The 26,677-nt window shown below is 39.2% G+C and overlaps 1 protein-coding gene across 4 annotated transcripts in view; it reads right to left on the bottom strand.

The window, feature by feature from the left end:
* Window positions 1–26,677, bottom strand: part of LPP (LIM domain containing preferred translocation partner in lipoma) — a 469,545-nt gene that overhangs the window by 312,971 nt on the left and 129,897 nt on the right. For all 4 annotated transcript variants that reach the window (XM_089680141.1, XM_089680143.1, XM_089680142.1 and 1 more), the window contains one exon: window positions 10,530–10,594. The gene's annotated coding sequence lies outside the window, so the exon portion shown is untranslated. The remainder of the gene's footprint in view (window positions 1–10,529; window positions 10,595–26,677) is intronic.

Here is a 26,677-nt window from a genome sequence, read left to right as displayed (position 1 = left end):
GCTGTCACAGCCTGGTGCCCACAGTTGTGATGCTGGCGCCGGAGAGAGAAGAGAAAGAGAAGGGATGGCGTGGGTGAGCACATCGTTGGACCCCGGGACAGGTGAGTGTGTGTTTATCAAAAGTCAGCAGCTGCAGTTTTTGTAGCTGCTGACTTGTAATAAACACAAAACTGACTGGAACTCCGCTTTAAGTAAATAAACACACCGACACACTTTGACAAGTCCTTTATCCCTCATGATTTTTTTTTTTTAAAGCATCACTTTAACAGAAACTTTAATGCTTAAGCTGACCACATTGGTAGATTTTAGAACCAATGTTCGTACAAAAAACTTCACCAGTACATGCCAACAGAGACATGATGAATGTTGTAAAAGTACTTTAAAATTTAGTTTGCTTTTAAAGGCTAAATGTCACCTTTTTAGAAAAAAAAAAATTATAAAAAGGAACATTTTTGCTAGAAAAAAAGCATTTATTATTTTTTCCTGAAGTGGCTTGGAAAGCAATGCACCTGTGATCAGTGAATCAGGGGTGTAATATCAGGCTTCTGCAGACCAGACAAAATTATTCTAGCGTATGGACGACTTTACTGTACAATCAGATTATCTTTATAGGGACTGAATATGAAGATTTTCCAAAGAACCCAAATGTGTACATTGGGCTGTGATTCAGATCTTCCCAGTGTGTTCATATTTTTACACTTTTGATACTGAGATATGTTTTGCTTTTATAAGAAGTGACAAATCATAGCCCAGCCTAAATGAGCATAAAAAAGCTGAAACTAAAGACAGAAAAAAAAAAAAAAAAGTTCAGGCATAATAAAATACTTGTTAACATTTCAGCTAAAAGGTAAAAATGTAGCTGATGCTTTTGCAGCAATAATGATACCCATACCTTAGAATTAAATAAAAGTAGAATTCTAATCAAACCATGGGAAAGGGCTATATTTTGTTAGGTTTTTAGTGTTCTGTGTTGAGTTTTTCTCTAATTTTTTATAACATCACCAAGTAACCCTGATTCTCTCATTTTCCATAATATCACCTACAACATCAAGTGACCCTGATTAACTAAAGTATTTTGGAATTTTCACTTTGCAAAGTGGACTTTTTCTAATCTTAGTGAATGAGGCAAAACATTCACTTTGTAAAAACACCCAATCGGCAAGAAAAATAAAAAAAATATTTTTGCTTGCATATAATAGGGCAGCATAAATGTTACTAAACCCAGGACCCTGTATTCACTATATCTGGTCTCCCACAGTACTGATCCCCCGAGAGGCAATCGGATATTCCCTGGATCACCTTTACCTATAAATGTTAGTATCCAGTTATATTCTGTGTATCCAAGAAAGAATCCAGGCCTTTTTTAAAGCAATCCACTGAGCTCATCAGAACCAACTCTTGAGGGAGTCTATTCCACATTTTCACAGCTCTCACTGTGAAGAAAACTTTCTGTGTTTGGAGGCTAAATTTCTTTTCCTCCAGACACAAAGAGTGTCCCCTTGTCCTCTGTGATGACCTCAGGGTGAATAGCTCTACACCAAGTTCACTATATGAACCACTGATGTATTTATACATGTTGATCATATCTCTCTTTAATCTCCTATTCTCAAGAGATAATAAATTTAGTTCCTCTAATCTTTCCTCATAGCTGAGCTCCTCCATGCCTCTTATCAGTTTGGTTGCCCTTCTCTGTACTTTCTCCAGTTCCCCAATGTTCTTTTTGTGAATTGGTGCCCAAAACTGAACTGCATATTCCAGATGAGGTCTTACTAATGATTTGTACAGGGGTAAAATTATCTCTCTCTCGCTCTCTCTCTCTCTGTAGTCTATACCTCTTTTAATACAAGAGAGGATTTTGCTCGCTTTAGAAGCCACAGCTTGGCATTGAATGCCATTATTAAGCTTGTGATCTACCAGAACCCCCAGATCCTTCACCATTGATTCCCCCAGATTAACCCCCCCCAGTATGTATGATGCATGCATATTCTTAGCCCCCCAAGTGCATAACCTTACCTTTATCAACATTAAACCTCATTTGCCACATAGTTGCCCAATTAAACAGTGCATTGAGGTCGGCTTGTAAGTTGGAGACATCCTATAAGGACATTATTCCACTGCACAGCTTGGTGTCATCTGCAAAGACTGAAATGGGATTTTTAATTTCAGACCCTATATTGTTTATAAATATATTAAAAAGTAAGGATCCCAACACTGAACCCTGGGGTACACCACTGATGACCCCAGACCATTCAGAGTATGAATCATTAACCACTACTCTGAATACGATCTTTTAGCCAGTTTTCTACCCATTTATATACAGATTTTTCCAAGCTTGTAGACTTTACCTTACACATTAGCCATGTGTGGGGAACTGTGTCAAACGCTTTTGCAAAATCCAAGTATACCACATCCACCGCCACCCCTCTGTCCAAGGTTTTGCTCACCCCCTCATAAAAAGAAATCAGATTTGTTTGACAACTTCTGTCTTTCATGAATCCATGCTGTCTGTTGCTTAAAATATTTTTTCCAGCAAGAACTCATCTATGTGGTCTTCTATTAAACGCTACAGTATCTTCCCAACTATAGAAGTTAAACTAACAGGTCTGTAATTACTTGGGAAAGACTTTGACCCCTTTTTAAATATTGGCACCACATTGGCCTTACGCCAATCCAGTGGTACTATGCAACTCATTAAAGAGTCCTTAAAAATTATAAACAATGGCTTTGAAATGACAGAGTTCAATTCTTTAAGGACCCGTGGGTGTATGCGATCCAGTCCAGGTGCTTTATTCACCTTTATTTTGTCTAAATATTTGTGGATCATATCAATTGTGAGCCAATGTGGATCATCTGGAGCTGTGTCAATACCATGCCCATTATGGACAAGAGCTCCCCCATGCTCCTTTGTATATACAGAGCTGAAGAAGGTATTAAATAAATTTGCCTTCTCTTTGTCCCCAGTCACCCACTCTAGATTATTTTGTAAAGGGCCTAGCTATGAGGACTATAAACTGCTAAACTCCTTTCCTCATCAGCAGTATATATCAAAGTCCCTTTGATAAAGTGTGTGTTACACGAAAAGCGTTAGGGAGGTGCCCCTAACCTATACCATTACACCACACAGCCTCACATATGGCTGACAGCTCTTTTGACTGATCTATGTAAGTGTTTGGAATTTTCTTGTTTTCTGATGTCACTTTTACCTGAAGCATTAAAACTACTACACTATTGGAGCTTTTTTTCTCTTGGGCTCATTATTTCCATTAGCGAGCCCCCCCTTCTCCTAAGGTGCTTCTACATACCTGATCTATGCATATTTGCATGATCCCCCCGATGGTTGAGACCGGTATTGCTGGAGACTGCTAACCTGTCCTGATGGCTGTGATTCATATTGCTGGAGACTGGTAACCTGCTCTGGATGGATGACCCCTGGTGGTTGGTTCCTGCCTTGATGACTTCATCCGTGTTAAAGGTTCCATTCCCTGAGTACCAAGGAGTAGGTCTTATATACTCCAATGCACAATCATTTGTGCTATCTGGTTAGTGCATTGTACACCTATTCTCACAGCAATCACGGATATTTGCTTTATTTACTATACGGACTAGAGCACTATTGTCACTATTTGCACCTATGAGATTTTATCTTAGACTGGTCTTTTTACCTTTTAGCGTTGTTAAACGCCAGTTTCTCAATATTATTGTTCTTTTGTCTACTCTCGTATACGTGCATATATACGGACTAGAGCACAATTGTCATTATTTGCACCTATGAGATTATACCTTAGACTGGTCTTCTTACCTTTTAGCGTTGTCAAACGCCAGTTTTGAATATTATTGTTCTTTTTGCATACTTTCTTATACGTACATATATTTTGCTCATCATTATCATTCTAACGCTGCATATTTTCACTTGTTTATATATTTTCATTGGAGGATTTTGAGGTTTCCCTCTTTATGCTGGCAGCTCTCCACTCATACCACAACCCAGCGCTCATATAGCTTGTTTTTTATGCTTGTTTTACTCACTGTGGAACCCAAGGGGTTAATCCTATATCTTATGTAAAAAGCCTGTCTGATCTTGTAGTCTCTGATCCTCCCCTTCTTCTACTGTCCCCAATCCATCTGCTCATAGTACAGAGCTCTAGAAGTCACTCTGCACATGCTCAATAAGCACTGTCCAGACAGAGGGTCAGGGGTTATGCAGCCTCATAGGAGAATCAGGGGTGAATGAAAACTCCTCCTACAAGATTAACCAATGCTCAGTTAGACACTGATGGAAGTCACGAGACTGCTTCATACTGCTGATGAGAAAAGGTCTTTAGCAGTTTATATTTACTAAAATAATTGCATTTCCATGTTCTGTGGGAATGCAGGGCCATGGGTTTAGTAACACTTTAAAGAGGACAATTAACAGAATACCACCGTTACTGCACATTTTTATCTTGCAAATCCATTGGGCAAATTCTCATTACTATATTCCTTGCCATCTCATTCTCTTATTTAAAAGGTTTCTTTCTGTATTTTTACTTTTGCATTAGATGTTAATGTTATTATCTTAGAGTCTATATGAATATTAGTTTTGCGTTCCAGTACGTCACAGCATGTCCATTAAAATGTGTTGTACCATGCATTACCATGTATTTCATTTAAGGATAACTTCAACTTTGATGAAGTTGTCTTTTAATGATCCCCCCCCCCCCCCAGCCCTGTGAGTGCAATTTTCCCAGTAAGATACCTACTTTTAGCCCCAATCCAGCAATGCTCTCTGTGAGGCCCTGTATGGCACCCCTCAGCTTTTGCAAAAAAACACTGGCTAGCTTTTCTTTATCCTGCATATGTCTGCAGCCCCATTCATTCCTATGAGACAGCTCAGTGGGTGCCAGGCAGGGCCACAGTCAAATGAATGAACTTGGGCTGAAGGTAAGCATGTTACTAGGTAGGCGGCACTCGGGGAGGTCAGGGAATTAAAGCACAACTTCAAAGGTAAAATATACAGTGTGGACACTAAAAATTGAATGAGTGAACTTTTTTAAAATATATATATATATATATACACACACACACACACACACACACATACACATATACACACACACACACACACACATCTTTCTTTTAGATTGGTTTGTGTAAAATACAGCACAAAGACAGACGTTTTTAATAAATAAAAGCATAGGAAAAGGTGTCTCATACTATATAATGAACATGTAAACCTGACTGTACTGAACTTTGAGCTGACCAATCTAGTGAGAAGAGAGACCAGTATCATCTGCTTCTCTTGCAATTAATGTTGCTACACCGCTGATTTTTTTTTTTTTTTTTGTCTAGGACAATAAAGGAGTCTGCAGGTAAATGTTTATTCCATTTCATGAAGAATTCAAGGAAGAATGACACCATCATTTGGCTTTGCAATAGTTAGCGCACTTATGGAAGTGAACTGTTAATTCTAATGAAGATATCTTGCCACTGGCATCCCTGAGATATAAGAAATCAGTATGTGATTCAACGTCACTGCAAAAAAGTGAAAGGTAGATATTATCTACCTTTAAAAGGTAAAGTAAGAATTTAGCTTGATTTTCAATAAAGACCTCTGTGCATGGTGTAAGCCATGGTTATTATGAAAAAAAACCATAACCCAAATCCTTTGGAAAACTCTTACTTCATGACCTGCACTTTAAGGTTTATCACTTGAAAATTTTTATTATGTAATATGGTGGTAGTTTCCTGCCAGCGGACGTGTTTGGTTTGCTTATGTTCAGGAAAGCAGAAGGCATCCAGAAGTCTATGGCAAAGAAGGGAACACTTTGGTTCAAATTTAGCCTTTGCAAAATACCAGCTAAGCATCATGTGATTGTTTGAAAATGTTTTCTGTTCCACCATGGCTTGTGTACAAAGGCAGAACTGTGATGATGAACTGTGAAGACAGACAAAGTTGTCTTTACAAGAAGGGGCAGAGAACTGGTGGGTAAAATAGCTCTGAAAACATCAATTTGAAGAGCTAAATATGGCAAAATACACAGGCAGGCCAGGAGTCCTGCCAACAGGACACCAAAATCATCCAATTGTTTATTTTTTGTTCACATTTTGCATTTGACAAACACATACTTGTGCTAAGTGCCAGATCTGAGGTTGTAATGCTGCCAAATAATGACTAGGCCAGAAAAGACAGCCAAACTATTTTATAACCCAGATTACCATCTCACCTTATTTATCTGAGCACTTCTGTGCTAAACTGGAAAAAAATACGCAAAAATGAAAACAAGAATTTTATTAGGGTGTCTTCAGTGAAATGACACCCTATCAAAAAAACACTGAAAAAGCTTCAAGTAAGAAAATGTGGTCAAACTGAAAAACAGAGAACTAAACACATGTCAGTGTCAAGTAACATTATGTAACATTATTACTATTCATGACTAGGGGATTAGGCAATACATTTTTACTTGACTAAAGCAGTTCACAGAGCAGGTTTTTTTCCACAGAAATAGAACAAAAAAATCTAAAAATGTTGCTTCTTGCAAACATGTTCTTAAAGGATAAATTACAGTGTTGAGCTTTACATACAGAAGCTTTCAGCCCTAAATTGGGAGGTAGAAACTATACATGGGCAAAACTAGTAGCAGTTAGTCATTAAATTGGACTTGCTCTGTAATGTTATAGACGTTTTGTAGTTTGTGGTAGCTGTCATGTTTCACATGGCTGTCATATTGACTGTCATATGCCTTTAGGTGTTTCTACATTTTGTTTCTGCTCCTCCCTTTCCTTTGGTTTAGTTAATGCTCTATAGATAGCCCTCCCCCTTTCCCAGAAATACATTGCAGCTCTAGCTTCATGTCATGGAGCAGGAAACATTATGATCTTTTGACCTATCGAAAGTTCATTGTTGTAATATTCTCTCAGTTTATGGAATAAACGTCACAAGATGTACAAGATGTCTTATCGATTGAGTCACTGACTGTGGTATCCAACTGAGGTTGAATTTATCTCTATCTCATCACAACTGTAAGTTACAGAGATCACACTATCAATGCTTAGATTGGAGAGACAGAACAGTAGCTTTACCATGACCTAGATAAAGGAGAATCTTATAGACATGACACCATTTCAAAGTCAAGTGTATTCTGTGTAAAGAGATTTCTCTTTGTCAATATTTTTTTTTTTCAATTTTGGGCTTGTTTCAATGCATCACTAAAAAAGTAAAAACAATTCTACTTTCTCTTCATTTCTCCATTGGGGTTCCCCAAGGCTCCGTTTAGAGACACCTCCTCTCTGGGCAGTTGATTGCCTCCCATGCTTTCAATACCATTTCTATGCTGATGACACCCAAATCTTTCTTTCTACTCCTCAGCTCACTTCATCAGTCTCCTCATGCATCACTAATCTACTAACAGACATATCAGCCTTAAAGTTACACCACTTCCTGAAATTTTATCTATCCAAAACTGAGCTCATAATATTTCCTCCCCTACGTGCTTCCACTGACTTCTCTGTCAAAATCAATAGCTCAACCATCAACCCATTCCCACATGCCAAGGTGCTAGCTGTAATCCTGGACCCAACTATCCTTTCGGCCCCACATCCAATCACTGTCCAAAGCATGCCGCCTCAACCTCCACAACATCTCCAATATACGCTCCTTCCTAACCAGTGACATCACAAAGCTTCTCACTCACTCCTTTGGTCATCTCCCGCCTTGACTACTGCAACTCAATCTCATTGGCTTACCTTTGCATAGGCTATCCCCCCTCCAGTCCATCATGAATACTGCTGCCAGACTCATCCACCTTACCAACCGTTCAGTGTCTACCACCCCTCTTTGAAAGTCCCTCCACTGGCTCCTGCTCACCCAACGAATAAAATTCAGGATACTTACAACAGCTTATAAAGCCATCCACAACTCAGCCCCTAGTTACATCACTAACCTGGTCTCAAAATACCAACCAAATCATTCTCTTTGTTCCTCCCAAGACCTCCTGCTTTCTAGCTCCCTTGTCACCTCCTCCCATGTTCGCCTCCAGGACTTCTTCAGAGCCATTCCCATCCTCTGGAACTCCCTTCCCAAATGTGTCTATCTCCATCTCTGTCCACTTTTAGATGATCCATTAAAACGCATCTATTCAGAGACGCCAACCCTGCCCCCACCTAACAACTGTACATGTATTTTGTCCATCAGCCAAAGTTATTACCTTTTGTATCTCTCGTCTCTCCCTCTTAGATTGTAAGCTCTAACTAGCAGGGCCTGCTGACTCCTCCTGTATTAATTTGTATTGTAATTGTACTGTCTGCCCTTATGTTGTAAAGTGCTGCATAAACTGTTGGTGCTATATAAATCCTGTATAATAATACAAATAATTATAAATGAAAATATAAAAAGTTAATTATTGTTAAAAGAAAAAAAATAATTTAAACAGTAGAAAAATGGCTAAAATTCACTTTAACCACTTGTCTACCAAGGTACGTTTATAAACAGCATGGGAAGAAAGGGGTTAAAGCAAGCTCATGGCTTCTACAGCAGCCGTAAACTCAGTATTCATCTCTTCAGCTAGTACAGGGCTTTAAAGTGTAACTAAACTTTTTTTTTCTCATTTCGAATAGAGTAGAGAGGGATTGGAAGCCCTGTCATTTTTTTATTGCTGTCTGGGCCCCAGATACGGAGATTTACCCTATTTGCCCTGTTTTCTGTTATCATAGAACGTGAAAGTTAAAAAAGTCCAAAATTCGGGTTCACACTGAAACAGGAATAGAGGGGAAATCTTCCAATGGGGGCACTAGTTCTGGTGGTCCTGGTGAGACCCTGGCATTCCCTCACTCTGGAGAGATTTCTTCTCACTTCCGGTTTTGGTTTTGGCTCAGGAAGTGAAGGAAAATCTCCCCAATGGGACACAGATGGCAAAAGAAAAATAACTAACTGGTGTTATAACCCTCCCTTTCAAAATGGTAAAAAAAAAAATGTTTACCTTTAAAGACTTTAACCACTTGTCTACTGGGCAGTTATACCCCCTTCCTTACCATTCCAATTTTCAGCTTTCAGCGTTGACACACTTTGAAAGACAATTGCGTGGTCATGCACCATTGTACTCATATGACATTTTTTTTCATTTTTTTTTCTCACAAATAGAGCTTTCTTTTGGTGGTATTTACTCACTGCTAGATGTTTTATTTTTTGCACTACAAACAAAAAAAAAAAAGAGCAAAAAAATATGAAAAAAAATGTTTTTCTTTGTTTCTATTATAAAATTTTGCAAACAGGTAATTTTTCTTCTTCACCGATGTGCGTTGATGAGGCTGCACTGATAGGCAGCACTGATAGGAAGCACTAATGAGCTGGCACTGATATGCGGCACTGCTGGGCACTTGTGAGCAGCACTGCTGGGCACTTGTGGGCAGAACTGGTGGGTGGCACTGCTGGGCACCGATCATCAGGGCACTGATCATCAGTGCTGATCCCTGCTCTGACAGTGTGAGGAAAGTGCAGCCGAGAACCGGCAATTGCATTTCCCGGTGATCAGCATGTCATTGGACACGGCTGATCACGTGGTAAAAGGCTGCTGTGATTGGCCTTTTACCACATCACGTAATCAGCTGTGTCTGTAGGACACAGTGATCACGGAGATCGCCGGGGGCGCGCAGGAAAGCGCGTTCTGGTCATATGACGGCCTCCCAGAACTGGCCGGCCGCAGTCTAGCGTCATTTGGCTACCTGAAGTCAGCAACTGGTTAAAGGTAGAATTTAAGGTAAAAGTGATCTGTGCAACTTTAGAGCCACCTAACCGCTTTTACAAGGCTCCAAAGGTGATGCCCTTCTCCCATCCCTACTTATGCCTGTGGTGACTGCTGGGCTCTCCCATTCCTTATTGTAAGCTTACCTGTAGGTACAAGTCACCAAGAAGTGTTTATTACCTTTTTAAAAGGCATCTCCCCTCACACACCCCAATGAAAACTCGCAGTATAGGGCAATCATGTGCATGTAAGCATAAATTGTGCCACACATGAGGTATTGTCATGAACACACTAATTCTAGAGCCATAATTCATGGCTAACTCAAAACTAATAACCTGCCAATGTTGCTCACAATTTTAAGGCTTGCCGCGTTTATTATCTATTTACGCAATGCAACACTGTCTTTTATATTTAAAATATAAATTGGGTATTGCGTTTGTTTGCACTAAAATTAATTTTAGTGCATTTTTTCCTGAAAATATACATTTGATAAAAACAGTTGCACAAATATTGTGTAACAAACATAAAACATGCAACTGTCACAATTTTATTCTACAAGACCTCTGCTTTCAGAGAATATATAATTTTTGGGGGTTTAAGGTAATTTCCAGCAAAAACATGCAGATATTAACGTATGCAAAAAAACCCAAAAATGTTCTGTTAGACAAATATATAACTAATTAAGGGTTACAAAAAAAAAAAAAAAATGAGTATATAATCTTAATTTCCCAACCTTCATTTTACTGGCAAATTAGTATTCTAAAATCATAAAGTACGTTTGCTACCAGTACATAAAGTATGCTTCTGCCTTACCTCTAAAAGGAAAAGTCTTTCTGATCTCAACAAAACGCGTCTTTTTTCCGCTTGCTAACAAAAATCTGTGTGAAAGAAAAAAGTATATTATAAACTGTGCACAAGGTTTCATCAATGTTAACATTGTATCAACTAAACGCAAAACTTTTTTTTTTTTGATAGAGTAAGGGAGGGTTATAACCCTTGTCAGATATTTTTGCCATCTGTATCCTAATGACGAGATTTCCCTTTACTTCCTGTCTCAAAGCCAAAACAGGAAGTGAAAGTACATACCTCTAAAGTGAGGGAATCCCTGATCGTCACTAGAATGTGTCCCCAAAATTTGGGATTTTCTTTCATTTTCGAGCATAAAGGTAAACATGACAAATAGAGAAGATGAAACTCCCAAACAGGACCACAGATCACAATAAAAACATAACAGGTGTTTTATTCCCTCTCCACTCAGTCCAAAACTTAAAAAAAAAAAAAAGTATATGGTAAAATTTTAGGCAAAGTGGAGAATTGCTTCTACTTCTTTATAGTGGAGGGAAGGCACACCTACTCCCAACATCTATGAATACAATTCCCTGTGCCTATTGATAATGTGTTTGTTCTTTGCAAGTCTCAACTTTGAGAAAGTCACATTTTGTGTAAGCACTACTGGAGGGCACTAGGGCAGAGCTACAATGATGGCTCATAATAAAATGTATGTACAAGCTAACTTCTAAACTCTATTAGGGTCAAAACACACCTTTGATATGTGTGACATTTCCACAACATACGATACATGCTTTAGCCTGCTGCAGTGCCATTTATTTCGAATTCCACCCCAACACCAGACAACACAGCTTAGTTGCATATGCATTGCAGTGAACCACAAGGCACAACTCCCTAACAGTGGACTCATATGTACGGTGTAAAAAAAAAATGTTGCATGTCTGTTTTCGTGGTCCATTCTTGTTAACGCAACACACAAAAAGAAACAGGTCTGAATGGGCCCTTAAAGTTTTACTATTCAAATTCATGCTATTGGGTATTAATCATTTACAACAAAACAAGTTCATTCATTATAATTATAAAAGTGGAATTCATTTATTAGAATTATAAAAGTGGAAATACACTTTAACCTATTTCCACCCGGGCACTGTTAATACAGGAAATGGGTTGGAAGGACAAGTGCCATTTTGGGAGGCTTTACCAGTACACCCTCCTGCCTTCAGGGGCAAGCAGAGGCACGATCTGTGTGATTAATATTGGACCTGTACCGTGTGATCACTAATTGCAGCGATCACAGTAACAGTAGTAAACAAAGATTTTCATTCATAATGCCCTCATTTACTACTGTGAGATCTGTGATTGGTCACAGCAATGATGCATACCAGACAGTGTCCCTAATCACAGCCACACCAGTCATAGTGTCACCATAAGGACTTGTTCACATGTGAAATGCTTCTTGAAGAGCGATCCATGTTTGAAACACTCTTCAGAAAGCATTTGACAGACAACGGGAAGACATATCACATCACTTCCAACTGCTTTAGCCTCTTGGGTCCCATTCACATTAACGGGTCACGATCGGTGAGAGTAGAGAGAATATGATTCCTGCCACAGTTGCAAAGCATCACAGCCGTAGTATTTGTACACCCCTGACTGCTAGCTCTACAGATAAAGGGGATAGCAGTTGGGGATTGGTGAAACTGTGGTCCAACCTCAAGGTTTTATCACCCTTAAATGTCATATGTGAAAAAAGCCCTAATAATGTCGCCAATCAGTGACTCCAATCACCACCACATCAGCTACAGTGTCGCCATACCAGTGTAGCTAGAATCAGTGTTCCTGATTGCCAAAACACCAGGCTAGAGCAGCCAGAAACAGTTTTCCAGATCACTGCCACACCAGCTGCAGTGTTACCACACCAGTGTAAGTCAGCAATAGTGTTTCCGATTGCTGCCACACTAGTTCCCAGTGCTGCCAGAAAAGTCTAAGCCAGCAACAGTGTTCCCGATCACTGCCATACCAGTACCATGTTGCCGCTGCCTGCCACTTGTACTGACCCTGGCCTGTTTATTGACTGCATTTCGGCTTGTTGCCTGGACCAATCCTTTGCCTATTTTTGCTGACCAAGTCTCTACCTGCCTCCTGAACTGACCCACCTGCATGTCTGACGGACTACATGACACCAGTCCCAGCGATCCCCTGCGGAAAACTTCACTCCTGGAACCACAGTAACTATTTTGTCCTTCCTTTCTTCAGGCTCCTGTACTTCTTGGCCAGTAAATATGGCATTCTTGGGTCAACCACATAACAAGTAGGCTTGTTGGTCCCTCCATGCATTTAGGCTGTGAAAAAGTCTGACGTGGTATTCTTATACTCCTAGCAGAAAGTGTTTTGGGGTGTAATTGAAAGCATGCCTATGCTTTGTGTGAACAAGAACTAAAACTAAAACTGAAAAAAAATGACTTCTAAAACTCAGTATGCCTATTACTAAATACCTTGGACTGTCTACTTTCCATAAAGGGGTCATCTGGGGAGTATTTCTCTGTCCTTGCATTTTAGGGCCTCAAGAAATAGGATAGGCCAGTGGTGGGCAACCTTTTTTTTCAACTGAGCCAAATCTTGCCAAAACCACGATTGAAATTTATTTTGAGAGCCACATTTTTAAAACTGAAAATACATCCCCCATATAGTAATTCATCCCCCATAGTAATTCATCCCCCATATAGTAATTCATCCTCCATATAGTAAATCATCCCCCATAGTAATTAATCCCCCATATAGTAATTCACCCCCATAGTAATTAATCCCCCATATAGTAATTCATCCCCCCTATAGTAATTCATCCCCCCTATAGTAATTCATTCCCCATATTGTGTCAATTCACTTACCTTTGCTCCGCGCATTCCTCTCGCCGTGTTCCCACGCCGTTCCGGTCTTCAGGGCGGAATGTGAGAGGAGAGGCGTTCGTCACGCTGCCCCGCCTACATCCTGACAGCCAATGTTTGCCACGCTCCGCGGGCCGGATTAAAAGGTCCGCCGGGCCGTAGTTTGCCCATTGCTGGGCTAGCTGCAGAGTCCTGACTTTTGGGGCAGCCGCCCGAGAGGAGGGAGGGGAGCGGGCGCCCAGCACACAGAAGAGCCGCATTAAAGTGTGTAAAGAGCCGCATGTGGCTCGCGAGCCGCGGCTTGCCGACCGTTGGGATAGGCCATGAGTACATTGGGACTGATAAATATATTACATGATTTTCACACAGACTAAAGAATATACACATATTTGGGTTATTTTCACCACAGAAATGTGGTAGAATACATTTTGGCCTAATTTATGAAGAAAGATTATTTAATTCCAATTTTTTTTTTTTTTTAAACAAAAACTAAACTTTTTTTTTTAGATAGATGAAGCTTAATTTTGGTGGTATTTACGCACTGGATTTTGGGAAAAAGTTTTATTTAAAATTAATTTGGTTACAAGGTTGCATGACTGAGTAATTGTCATTCAGTGCTGAAAACAAAAATTGGACTGGGCAGAAAAGGGGGGGGGGGTCAGTCTGGTCTTGAAATGGTTAAAAAAACATCAAATTTGCATATTAACAGTCTTCCTATACAAATCTGTTAACTTGTTTTATTTCTCTAACTACTTATGTCATTTGAAATTGTAAAATGGAGCTCTGCTTTATGAATTGACATGACAGACCGACGCATTTGGCAGCCTAGAAAAAGTACCCTAATATGACACAGCAATTAAATACAATCTACTAAAATGAATGGATTACATCTAATAAGGAAGAAGTATGTTGCCACTATACTACAATGTGTCTAAATGAAGGGCCTTCCTCACAAAAGAAAACTATATTCTGAAAACAAGCATTGCTCAAACAGGATTCTGATCTTCAATAAAAAAAAAATTCAATTACAGTTGCAGATCCATGTTTGAGTACAAGAGAAATTGAACTCCATGTACTTGTTACATTTCTAAATATAAGCCGGTTGGCATGACAACAAAGATTGATGGATCTCTTTAAAGTACTGTATATTTAATTGTCAGCATTTCGCAACGAGTCAGAGAAATGCTGTGTGAAAGGTCCAGTCGTCATGGATACTGCAGGCTATTAAAAAAAATGTAAAAAAAAAAAAACATACGAAAAATATAATATAAAATGTGCAATTTGTGAAAGAAAATTACTTGCTCATAAATAATTAGCATTATATGTAGAGACTCTTGAACAGGAAATTTGGAAAAACAAATCTGTCACCAATGTATGAGCAAAGATATAAAAGACATACAAGTAAACATGATCACAAGGACAACCTTGCCTCATAACTATTGTTATGTACAAAAGCTGCAGGGAGGAAAAAGTGTGCAGATGTGTAATTGGAATTGAATGATAAAAGAAACCTGCATTTAAGCCTGAAATCAAGGTGTCAAATCTTGGGATATGAAGAAGCCTTGTGCGCATGCCCAATATTCAGTAAATCATGTTATAATTTTGTAAGGGGGCTCAACTATGACAGACATCATATAACTAAAGTGCAGACACACAAATAAACAAGTCTTACACACAAAAACACATTTCCATTAAAGTTGAAACTTTAGGAAAATAAATCAAATGAGCCTTCCAGTAGGGCTCCTAGGGTACCAGTAAAAAGCACTTTTATTCACCTTATGCCTCGGAAGTCAGCATTCTTCTTTTCCTTTAGACACTTCTGGTTGTGGGCGGGCACTCAGCATCTTCAAGTACAATACTAGAATGCTGGTCTTGCATTGTATAAGAGTATATCAGAGCTATGACTTCAAACATGGTAACATTAGAGCTACGCGCACCCATAACCTGGAGCTAGGAAGGAAGAGAGTTGGCTGCTTATGAAGCAACGGATAGGGGAAGTAGCAAGGAATATTACTTTAAAAAGTGGCTATTACTTTTGATTAGAACTCAGCAGGACATAAGATATGTTTCAAATATAGAACATGTTTTCTGTACTGTGGTACTTTAGATTGTTTAGCCCAAAAAAACATGACTGGGAGAGGAAACCAGTTACAGGTGGTCTTGAAAGCAAGCCCTAGATGGCATTCAAGTAGGAAGCATTGGTGCCAGGCTATGGAACATGTTGGAACTTCATAAAAGATATCACAGTATAACCATTTAAAATTCTTAAATAGTCATCCAATAACTATAATTTAAGTGGCTAAAAGTTCTCCCAAAAGTTCAAATTGGTCTGAGCAAAAATTTCAAGACCATAAAGAGAATGAGGTACCAATTAAATTTAATTGACCCTTAGAGAGTGACTCATCCTATCCCACAGCAGCTCAATAGAAAGTGGCACAGTCACAAAAATCGATCAGCTTTTAAGTCAAATAGGGCTTTTCACAATGAATGGAAAATTCTCACAGTACAACAAGCCCTTTCAGCAAACTTAAGAAACAAACTGAATAGCTATTTATAAAGAACAGTGAGTGAAAACGTGAAATTGAAGTTTCACACAGTGACCAATCATATTTGGTTTCATCTCTGGACAATGGACAAAAAAATGGTCAAAAACAAATATGTTAACCTTGGAATACATACAAGAATACAAGATTGTTTTGGAAATACCTACTGATGAGCACCATGAATATAATATGCAGTTTTGGCTCTTTGTTGCCCGCTACTGAGAAAGAGAGGGACGTTATACTGTGCAGACTTATTTGGCAAAAATGAAAGACCCATTAAAAAGGCACATGTGGCTATAACACCAGTATCAAGGCTAGAGAAGCAAAAATTCATACAACTATGGAATAAGGATAACTGCCCTATTAAAACAGAAGCAGCATTCTATGTGCACTTCTCACACTTCTCACAAATTTGTAAACACATATACACGCCTCGGCTGCAGGCAAATTCTAAATTCCCACAATACAAACTGCCTAATACAGATAGTGTTTATATTTTTGGTATCCTCTGAAACTGTAAGGCCCATGCATACCTGGCCTTAGGAAATAATGGCTACCCCAGGCCATAAGCCAAGCAAAGGACAGAGGCGGCAGAGACAATCTGGATCTATACATTTCTGGATACACACAAGTAGATCTTTGAAAAAATAAGTCAATTTAAAGTGGAACGGCTCCAAAATGGGCAGATAGGAAGGATTTTTAATGCAGAAGAGACATGCTTTGTCTCTTCTGCATTAAAGCTACTTACCTGCCTGTCCACCCCTGTACAGTAAGCTGCGCAAGCCAAGCTCACTTCACAAATTTGGCAATGTAGAATCTGATGGAACTCTCTCATTCAATGGCAGCGGGCAGCTATTGAAACCTGGAAGCCGGCCACCTAAGGATGTCAGCCAGCGGTGAATTCCGGGGACAGTGCATCGCTAGATTCTAGGCGAGTATAGTTCCACTTTAACTAAATTGCATGTAGAACACCTCAATAAATTCTAGTGCTATCCCTGTACAGGGAGGTAAGAGGTTGATATTATTAGGTAAATACTCTGGTTACATTTAAAAAAATAATTGTTTTAATAAATTGCATTAATCAAGCTTTAAAAGTACTGTTGATTCATCTTCCATGAATTTACTGCATAAAGTCCCTTTACTTAACTTAAGTTACTTAACCACTTGCCTACTGGGCACTTACTCCCCCTTCCTGCCCAGGCCAATTTTCAGCTTTCAGCGCTGTTGCACTTTCAATGACAATTGCGTGGTCATGCAACACTGTACCCATGTGAAATTTTTTTTACACAAACAGAGCTTTCTTTTGTGGTATTTAATCGCCACTGGGTGTTTTAATTTTTTGCGCTATACACAAAAAAAAGCAAAAAATTTGGAAAAAAAAAAAAAGTTTGTCTTTGTTTCTATTATAAAATTTTGCAAACAGGTAATTTTTCTCCTTCACTGATGTGCATGGATGAGGCTGCACTAGTAGGCAGCACTGAAGGGCGACACTGACTGGCGGCACTGATCATCAGTGCCGATCTGTTCTCTGACAATTGCTGGTTATATTATCGGCAGTACTTTCCTCATGCTGTGACAGCGTGAGGAAAGTGGAGCTGCTAACCAGCAACTGTATTTACCCGGTGATCTGCTTTGTTCTGGGATGACGTCATATGACGCTCTCGCAGAACTGGACAACCATGCTGTAGTCGTCATTTGGCTATAGCGCGGTTGGCAAGTGGTTAAGTAACAGTGTTATTTTAAAGCTGACAGCCTAAGTTATCAGTGGGCACTTTTCTTCAAGTTTCCGTCCCCTAGATGAGCCCTGAGCAGCACTGAACTCTCTTAATTTTCATGTAGTGAACATCTCTTCCCCTTGCCCAATCTGCAATACAATTTTTAAGCCTATACAGGCTCAGACAAAGTCACATGAGGTGTGCCAAATCACATAGCAACATGGTTGCCCCCTGCCCAAGAAAGAAAAGTTGGCACTGAGTGTCGCAAACGTGCGCCTCAGAGATGGATGCGGTTCAACCATTTTGTTAGGCATCTCTATTTTCTCCCCTCATCTTTCCACCCCTCCCTCTCACTGAAAGGATACCTCTGGCCAGTGTGTGTATGTGTACTGTTTATGGGTCACTGGCCGGGCAAGGCATTTCTAGCTTGGTGCCGAGCGGTCTGCGAAAGTGTAGCCTTTCTCACCTAGGCCAGGACAAGGCCAGCATTCCCAAGAGAATTGGAGCCTTACTGACCAATATGCCTGTGTAGTTTCACACCTCGTAAAACAGATAAAGAGCCTTCCCAGAAGTTGAAAGAAATGCTGACCGGATGAGCCGAACTCAGTGGAGGTGACAGAATCCGATAAACTCTGTTAAACTCCATTTTTCCACTATGTCTCATATCTTGGAATATGAGAGACTTACATAAAAACCAGACATCCCGTCAGATTGGCTAGGAGCAGGCGAACAGTTCGATGGGTCATTCGAATTATCTCGGACCATCAGTGGAGCCGAAACATAGAACTCGTGAACCGTGCAACATATAATTCCATAATTCATATCTAGATAATCCTCAGACTTGTCTGCATAATAATATACCTGCGGGTAAATTGTTGCATGTGCAGCTGGGAAGTTATAGACCAGAATATGAATTATGAAAGATGTGGGCTCCAGTTTAGGGTTCCGCCCGACGATCCCTCCCTAAACAGGGGATTGGTCTTTTATTTCAGAACCACCCCCTGCTGGGAAACTTAAAAGCAGGCTGTCAAGCCTAAGAGAAGAGAGTTGAAGAATTCTCCCATTTTTCCATCGTAACATAGGGAGATCAAAGCACCCTCCTGCTCTGACTGGGATCTGCTAAACCCAGGACTTTGGCAAGTACTTTAACCCTTTCACCTCTGTTATCTCTTTACTGTGCTATGGTGCTCTGCATATATATATATATATATATATATATATATATATATATATATATATATCTTAGTTACATCTTCTCTGTCAATATTTAATTGCACCTGCTTGACCCTTTTAGTAATAAATCTCTCTTTCTGAAAGTGTTGAACTGTTTTTATAGTTCTTAATTGCAATTTACGAATCCCTGCCTTTGAAGAGACACTACTGTTTGTTTAAACCTCTGTATAACCGGCCTGCAGGCCATTTTATACAGACGATTATTTCAATCATTATAGTGTTATAACTGATAACGCGAATTTCCTCTTTCTCTGTACAAAAAGGAGGTGGTAGCAGTGTGGAGGGTTAGTTGCGTAATTAACCCGACCCAGTAACAATCGCTCAGGTTGCAGGTACATAGATTGTAGTCCATTAGCTGGAAAATCTTTGTGCAGGGTGCAGCTGGGCGTGGTATTGTTACGCACGTCACATCGCGGTTTGGATCGGCCAGTCCTTCAGTCACGAGTTTGGTGAGAAGGTCTGGGGTCTGACGCCGTGATCATGACAGCAGTAACAAAAAATATGCAGAAATACAGTTTAGAGATTTGTTTGAAAGTCACATGATGCCAAACGGCTCCTGGTTGTGATGCACTGCAGATTCCTGGACTACCCTTTTTGTATTATGGGCTGGATTTGGGTGGAGCAAATTAAAACAACTACATTTTATTAATGTGAATTGACATTTGTTTCTCTAGTATATTTTCCAACACAAGAAAATGGAAAACAATGAACTTTAGGACATATCAGTTTGACACCAAGTTTGCTACAGTACTTTTTCATAATGATGCAATTTCCTGAAAATGGTTTAGTATTATCCATGTATAATTTTTATTATATTGTTTTATTTAAAATTTCCTTAATTAGAGAAGTATTTACTGGAAATATGGGAATAAAAAAAAATCCCTGCATTCTCAGTCTAATTTCTTGATAGGAAAAAATTCAAATCAACTTTATACAGTATTTTTCAGGCATGATCGTCACTCTTGAGGACTGAACATCACCAGAATTAAGATACCATCCCACAAATGAGTTGAAACAACGGCTATCCAGTGACCACTATTATGATATTTGGTTACTAGGTTTCACAGAGAAAGATTACAAAACACTGAAAGGAATTCAAAGCAACCCATAGCCTAATAAAACCCCTGACAACCAGTAAAGCAGTAACTAGTTTTTAATGCGTGTTGAAACAAAACAGGGAAAAGTTGTGTTGCATAATTATTATATAATGTGTAAATGTTTTTTCTTTCCATGGAGTCTGGAAATGAATGCCAAAACTTGGCGCTGCTGTTTCTCCAATAAAAACAGCACAGTGAAACTTCTCAAGTTGTTCTCCAGAACTCCCAGACTTGAGCCATATTAGGTTAGTTTACAGATTGCTTAGAAGTATGCTGTAATATGATCAAAATTAGTTTACTGATTTACCATGGGAGACAGGTTATATAAGAGTAAAAAAACAGTTAAAAGAAAATAAATTTGACATGCCTAAAACAAGCATAGGAGTAGCAAATTGTGACGCAAAGAAACTTGTCACTCCTCAGGCTAGAATGCTCTTCTAAAGTTACATATGGAAACAGAATAAACAGCAGGCAGATAATATATGGCCTGAGCAATAAAATTTAATTTCAACTAAGTATATTTGTAAAGGCCTTCCCTAATGTAAAATTCCAAATAAAAGAACTTTTTGGAACAGAAATTAAATAAACATAACCTAGGGTGCACAATTGTCCAACGTACAAGATTTGTTTTTCCTAGAATAGTAAAAGCATGCAGAAACCTGTGACCTAAAAAAAGGCTGGCGTTACAGCCAAGCATGTAGCATTTTCAGAAGGAGGTCAGAAATGGCAACCTTCCCATTTCACTTAGGGGAGGGTTAACTGAATATTCAGGTTTTTAAAGCTTATTTTGCACTTTGTCAGTTACAGATTTGATCCATTTTTGCTTTCGCCATTTAGAGTTCTCCAGTTAGAGCAGTGTTTCTCAACTCCAGTCCTCATGGACCCCCAACAGGTCATGTTTTCAGGATTTCTATTATTTTGCACAGGTGATTTGATCAGTTTCACTGCCTTAGTAATTACCACAGCTGTTTCATCTGAGGGAAATCCTGAAAACATGACCTGTTGGGGGTCCATGAGGACTGGAGTTGAGAAACACTGAGTTAGAGTAACATGGTGAAAAGACAAGCTGTGATTCCAGCTTTCTATGTCCTGATTCTTGGATTAACCAGGGATGTACATAAAGATGTGACTCCTCTGCTGAGGAAAGGAAACAAGCATTGAAATGTTAAATAAAAAATAAAATATTAACAACTGTATATACAGTGCTCAGCACCCCAACAGATTTGTCAAAAAAACGTTACTTTTCCTTCAGAATCAACACTTTCTATGGGACACTATACCGAAAAATACTCCCATGAATGTGGGCTATTGATTGCAAACAAGATTTGTTAAGTTGCACACACAAAAAAAGTATTTTTCTTAAATTCATTCAAGACCATGTTGCAAAAATGAATACACCCCAATGAAAGTCTTGAACATGAATTCAACTACAGGAGAGTCTAATTATTCATTAAACATGTGTCCAGCAGACAGTAGATTATAAAAGGGCATTACTTAAAGAAAACCCCTTCCCATTTCATGCGGTCAGCAATGAGAAAGGCGAAGACTACAAGAAGATCAGTAAAGCTCTACTTATCAGTCAGAATACTGTAGCAAAAGTGATACAAATATTTAACAAAGATGGAACTGTAACCATCTCACAGAGATGTCCAGGACATCCAGAGAAGTTAACACCTTGACAGGTGCGTCTTCTGATGAGAAGGGTTGAAGAAAATCGCCATGTAAATTAACACACACATATATGCTTCAATTGGATGGATTCTAGGTTTGTTGGTGTAAGTGGTGTATAATCAGCAATTTATCTTTCCATTTAAAAAAAAAGTGATTCGGGGTAGATGAAGGGTTACTGCATTGTGCATTCTTTTTGCACCGCTTATTTTAAAAGGAGATTACAGTTGTGCTGTATATTTTCTAAATGTTTAGGACTGAAAAAAAAAAATAAAAAAGTAAAATATTTTTCTGGTCAGGTAAATACAAAATATAACATATCAATGTGCTGTATTGCATGCAGCCAGCAGGGGAAGCTTATGGCTTCTCTTCACATTTTCCAGTTACTCCTTACTTTCAGTTTTAAAAAGCCACTTGCCTAGAAAGCTCAAGCTTAAATTTACACACACAAGCAAGTAAGCGAAAACAATTCCACTTTCCCCCCTTCCTTCACAGGGCTCTGTATGAGGTTTCAGAGACAGAATACCTGCACAGACTTCTTCATTAGTGGTCTCTTTAGAAAAGCCATAAAAAAAACACAAATGCATTTGACCAAAAAAGTTGTTTCCTTTTAAAAAGTCCATATGTATTTTAAAGCAGTATTAAACCCAAATCCAAAAACATAAGTTGTAGTAAGTAAATTGCAGCTTAGCAATCATGAGAAGTTGTGGCTACATCAGTTTTCATTTATTTTATTTATTTCAGGTACTTATATAGTGCCGTCAATTAAAGCAGCACTTTACATATACAGTTAGGTCCATATATATTTGGACACAGGCACAAGTTTACATACTTTTGGCTCTGTATGCCACCAGAATAAATTAAAGTGAAACAATCCAAATGAATTTGAAGTGCAGACTTTCAGCTTTAATTCCAGAGGTTAAACACAAATATCAAGTGCAAATTTTAGGAACAGCAATTACTTTTATACACAGTCCCTCCATTTTCGGGGGCTCAAATGTAATTGGGCAATTGAATATAATCATAAATTAAATGTTCATTTTTAATATTTTGTTGAGAATCCTTTACTGGCAATGACTGCCTGAAGTCTGGAACCCATGGACATTACCAAAGACTAAGTTTCCAACTTTCTGATGCTTTGCCAGGCTCTAACTGCAGTGGTCTTCAGTTGTTCTTTGTGGGTCTTTCTGCCTTTGAGCATGCATTTCACTTGCTGAAGGCAAAACTAATTGGGTTGAGATGAGGTGATTGACTCAACCATTGCAGAATATTCCACTTCTTTTCCTTCAAAAGCTCATGAGTTGCTTTTGCAGTGTGTTTTGGATCATTGTCCATCTGTACTGTGAAGCGCCATCTAATCAACTTTGCTGCATTTGGCTGAATCTGGGCTGACAGTATATCTCTAAACACTGCAGAACTCATCCGGCTGCTTCTGTCTTCTGTCACATCATCAATAAACACCAATGACCCAGTGCCACTGGAAACCATGCATGCCCATGCCATCACACTGCCTCCACCATGTTTTACAGATGACATTGTGTGCTTTGGATCATGAGCTGTTCCAAGCTTTCTCCACATTTTTTTCTTCCCGTCATTCTCCTACAGATTAATCTTAGTTTCATCTGTCCACGGAATGCTTTTCTAGAACTGATCTGGCTTTTTTAGATTTTTTTTTACAAAGTCTAATCTGGCCTTTCAATTTTTCAGGCTTATGAATGGATTGCACCTTGTGGTGAACCCTCTGTATTTGCTCTTGTGAAGTCTTCTCTTTATTGTAGACTTTGACAATGATGCACCCACCTCCTGGAGAGTGTCCTTCACTTGTCTGGATGTTGTGAGTGGGTTTTTCTTTACCAGAGAGAGGATCCTGAGATCATCCACCACTGTTGTCTTTTGTGGATTTAAATGCCTTTTTATGTTGCTGAGCTCACCAGTGTGTTCTTCTTTCCTCAGAATGTACCAAACTGTTGATTTGGCCACTCCTAATGTTGCTATCTCTCTGATGGATTGGTTTCATTTTTGAAGCCTTACAATGGCCTGTTTCACTTGCATGGACAACTCCTTTGAACGCATGATGCAGGTTCACAAAAATAGATTCCAAATTCAAATACCACTGTCAAGCTTCAACATACTACATTTTTGATTTAAGTTTAATACCACTTTAATGCTGGAATCAAGGTGCATTTAGTGCACAAGAGAGCCCACATGTGCAAACACGCAATTCTAGTAGGTTATTACCTGGTGAATATAAAAGGAAACAAGCCTACAAAAGAAAACATTTTTGATTTAAGTTTAATACCACTTTAATGCTGGAATCAAGGTGCATTTAGTGCACAAGAGAGCCCACATGTGCAAACACACAATTCTAGTAGATTATTTAGGAGTTTAATTTGGTACCTCATTGAATAAAAGTTTCTCTCGGTTGCTCTCCTTCTGTAATCCTTTTTTTTCTGTAATCTCAAAGGTTCCAATTTTAATTTTTTTTTTAACTTACAACATGAACATATACCCAACCCTACTTATTTTTTTCTGTGGTGCTTGCATAACCATGAATATGTGTGCCCTTACTGGCTACAGAGACAGCCTCACTGAGCAGTGGAGTATAAAGAAAAAAGGGGGAAAAGTTTCCAGGCCCCCTTTTCCTCATGGGATGGTGGAGGATAGATTTCTAGCCCCTCTCAGTAATTAAAATGAATGGGGGTTATGTGATTGGTCAGGATGGGTCAGCTGATTGGGAAGTTTTTGGAAGTTCTGGGGTGCTCATTCAGGATTGGTCAAAAAAAGGGTCACCTAACCCCCCAGAACATTCTAGAAACCCCAATAACCCCTATAAAAATTAGAAATGTTGAGGGCTCCGTGCCAGTCGACAGAGGATTTTGGAGCGCCCCACCCTCCCCACCTCGTCGCGGCCTGTTCATGTGGGTCCCTTTCTAGACAAGTGAAAGGGGACTGGTAAAAAAGATTAAATTTAAAAAACAGTTTAAATGAAATTAGAGCTCGAGCCTTAATGACTGGGCTGATGTGATTATGTGTTTTAAAATATTTTTATTTTATTTTTTTAAATAAAAGTTAGATTTATTATTTGTTAAAGCTGTGAAAACCAATAAACAAGCCCGCAGCCATTATTCAGCCAAGCTGGTTTGTTTTTCATGTTTTTTTTGTCTGGAGGTTTATTCCATCTACCATCCCATGGCAGTTTTGCAGGCCATAACCATGACGTCATTTCAGAACATGAAAACAAAATAACAGAGGTGCACAGACAAGTTATTTTTCTTTCTAATAAGTGTAAAGCAGACATATCTGCACTAACGATGAAAACATAAAAACAATCTTCTGCACTCAAGTGTAAGACTAGAGTTGAAAGAACACACTCTACTTCAGGTTAACTTAGATTCACAGAAGTATTTTCAGTCCGTAGATCACCACTGTGCATTGCTGCCCTCCTCAGACAGGGGTGATTCATAAGCACTACATCACAAAAAGACAAAATAGGGCGCACCAACCTAGTGCGTTATCCAAAACATCATTAACTCAAAAGGATAAAAGTGGATAATAATCACAAACAGAACGATATAAAAAGGTTAATTACATGTATATCAGAAGAAATTCTACCAGAACCATTCTTCATGTCCCCAGATGGGCTGTGAAGGCACAACAAAGGCCTGCAGATGCTGACCGTGTTTCAAGAAAATCCACTTTTCCACCCACAAAGCACATCAGTAGTGTGACGATTGTGCGCAATAGAGGCATGGACGCTGTACGTGACAGCCACCTTGTTAGGTCGCAGCCATGTTGTCTCTCCTGTCCTCCCTCCTGAATGGAATGTGAGTCTGTAAGTGAACGGAGGTCAAAAGGGCCTCTTATCCTAAATAAAACACACCTAGATGAGCTCCATGGCTGTAAACCACTAATTAGTCTGGTCCCAGTGGGTCTGCTTGAAAACCACTTTCCTCTTCCCGATCGTAAAACAATAACTCAGTCAGTCATGACCTATTAGGCCATTAGAGCTAGAGTGTGCCATAAACGTACATTCCACGAGTCATTTTTCATTCAGATTCATAAACTTCAGCAGGAACGGGGCTCATTAAAATGAAGTATATATTTGGATAGGTTATTTTAATATGAGTCACATGAGACCTTACATCCCTATGTTAGCACCTAAAAGAGTAGAAAGCAATTTCTTTTATCCGGAGTGGCAAGGATATGCTGTTTGGTACCTTTGCGTTTGGAATATAATTCTAAATATTAATCTGCCAGTTGCTAAGATGCTACCTGTACCTATTGAAGGTTATTGACCATAGTATGAAATTGTAAGGTATTTGGTCATAACCTTGGTTACCGCCTAACACCCATCCCCAAACGGGATGATTGGCCATTTGTTCTCAGGAGGCACCCCTTTGAGATGATAGAAAAAGACTGACAACCTGGAGAAAAATGAGCTCTTCTTTAACATCCATCAGGAACCATCTAAGAGACTTGACAGCCAAAGCAGCCTTTTGTTTGGACAATTGGGCTCAAACCAAGGACTTTTGCAAGTATTCTGCCTTCTTTCTTTTATTTCTCTGTTGTTTTATTGTTCTCTTTATACCTTTGTTACATCTTTTTCTGTAAATATTTTGATTGCACCATTTTGACCTTTTTAGTAATAAATCCTATTTTCTGAAAAGTGTTGATCTGTCTCTAAAGCTTTTAATGCAAACTAAAGAATCCCTGTCTCTGAAGAGTGCTACTGTATGTAATAATCCTCTGAATACATCTGTCTGTGGTGACAGTGTGTATTACAGATGCTTATACTAATATCATAGTGTTACTGCTAAGATTTGTGAGTTTCCTCCTTCTCTGTAAAAAAAGGTGGTGGTGGCAGTGGGACGGGTTAATTGCGGAATTAACCTGACCCAGTAACAATCGCTCTCAGGCTGCTGGCACATAGATTGTGGTCCCACGAGCTGGAAAATCTTTGTGCAGGGCGCAGCTGAGTGCATTGTTACGCAAATGACAGCGTGGTGTGAGATCGGCTGGTCCTGCGGTCAC

The sequence above is a fragment of the Staurois parvus genome, unplaced genomic scaffold (genome assembly GCF_062004578.1).
Source record: "Staurois parvus isolate SC_StPar_1 unplaced genomic scaffold, SC_StPar_1.0 ptg000235l, whole genome shotgun sequence".
In the NCBI taxonomy this organism is placed as follows: domain Eukaryota; kingdom Metazoa; phylum Chordata; class Amphibia; order Anura; family Ranidae; genus Staurois; species Staurois parvus.
This window is presented reverse-complemented; position numbering and strand designations above follow the sequence as displayed.